The sequence below is a fragment of the Leptonychotes weddellii genome, chromosome 5 (assembly GCF_054177405.1).
Source record: "Leptonychotes weddellii isolate Sample4059 chromosome 5, ASM5417740v2, whole genome shotgun sequence".
In the NCBI taxonomy this organism is placed as follows: Eukaryota; Metazoa; Chordata; class Mammalia; order Carnivora; family Phocidae; genus Leptonychotes; species Leptonychotes weddellii.
In genome coordinates, this window is record NC_138373.1 from 6,158,000 (window position 1) to 6,159,895 (window position 1,896).

The window sequence follows — 1,896 nt, forward strand, 5'->3', positions numbered from 1 at the left end:
GATACATGTCTTTCTCTGTTTGACTTATTTCACTCAACATAATACCCTCCAGTTCCATCCACGTCGTTGCAAATGGCAAGATCTCATTCCTTTTGATGGCTGCATAATATTCCATTGTATATATATACCACATCTTCTTTATCCAGTCGTCTGTCGATGGACATCTTGGCTCTTTCCACAGTTTGGCTATTGTGGACATTGCTGCTATAAACATCGGGGTGCATGTACCCCTTCGGATCCCTACTTTTGTATCTTTGGGGTAAATACCCAGTAGTGCAATTGCTGGATCATATGGTAGCTCTATTTTCAACTTTTTGAGGAGCCTCCATACAGTTTTCCAGAGTGGCTGCACCAGCTTGCATTCCCACCAACAGTGTAAATCACTAGGACATTTGTAAACTAAGGGAGACTCCTGTCCTGCAGGACTGTGATCTCTATCAGTTAACCATTTGTTTTTCCTTTAGGGCAGCCAGGAGTGCCTGAGGAATGTCACATATATCCCCCGGGGGGGGGTGGGAGTTGGAGGTTACCAGCTTCTGCTTTGTCCTCAGCTTGCCTTCTGTTCCCTCACCATTCCCTTTGACGGGATGCCCCTTGGGAATCAGCAGCTGGTCTTTCCCACCTATGGGAGCCTGTCTCCTCCTTTGGACTCACCCTTAGGCTGTAATTTTTTTTTTAAGATTTTGTTTATTTATTTGACAGAGAGACACAGCCAGAGAGGGAACACAAGCAGGGGGAGTGGGAGAGGGAGAAGCAGGCTTCCTGCTGAGCAGGGAGCCCGATGCGGGGCTCTATCCCAGGACCCTGGGATCATGACCTGAGCCGAAGGTAGATCCTTAACGACTGAGCCACCCAGACGCCCCTTTAGGCTGTATTCTTAAAAGCTAGAACAATCTGACCCCCCGAGGCCTGAGGAAAAACATACCTTTTTATGTTTCCTGGCCTCCCTACAAACTCCCAGATGAAGACATATGGCCCATCCATGGAACTCTCTCTTAAGATACTGTTTTCCAGCTTGTTCAGCTTTGCTGGAATTCCTCCCCATGATCGTAAGTCCCATATGTGTCTTGCTCAGTGTCCTGGCCCTAAATCGGGACACTGACCTAAGAGCCTTTTACAGAATGTCTTTGGCTGCTAACCAGGCTAACCAGCTGCCTCCAGAGGTACTGGATGGGGACTCTCTTGCTGTTCCACCTCCAAATAGATACAGGGGCTTCTCCCTCATTCATTTCCAGGGTTAATGTCTATAATCATTGGAACCAGCTGTCTCTGCTTAGTCTACCTCAGGATGGGGACTTGAAGGAATATTCCCAAGCAGGGGTGCCTGGGTGGCTCAGGTTAAGCATCTGCCTTCGGCTCAGGTCATGATCCCAGGGTTTTGGGCTCCAGCTCTGATTCAACTCTCTGCTCAGCAGGGAGCCTGCTTCTGCCTGCCACTCTGTCTACTTGTGCGCTCGCGCTGTCTCTCTCTCTGTCAAACAGATAGATAGATAGATAGATAGATAGATAGATAGATAGATACATAAATAAATACATAAAATCTTTTTTTAAAAAAAGAAGGAGATTCCCAAGCAGCTGCCGAAACTCCTTTTGTTTCAGGGAAGTTCCCTGTCTTCTCCCACCCGACATGGACTTATTTCCACTTGATGGTGGAAAGAAAACATGGCACCTGCTCATTTGTCCAAGTTGATGAGCTTTAGAACCGGGAATCCTCTTTCTCTGCCCTCTGGCAGCACTTCACCTCTTCGGCCTCCCCCTTCCCCTCCTATACCATCCTGGGTGCCTCTGGCACCATTGGTTCCTCTTCCTACCTTTTCTGTGAAGTAGCTAGGAGCACCCATTGAACTTAACACAGCCACTTCAGATTTCCGTGCCACTGTCCCCAGGTAAAATTTG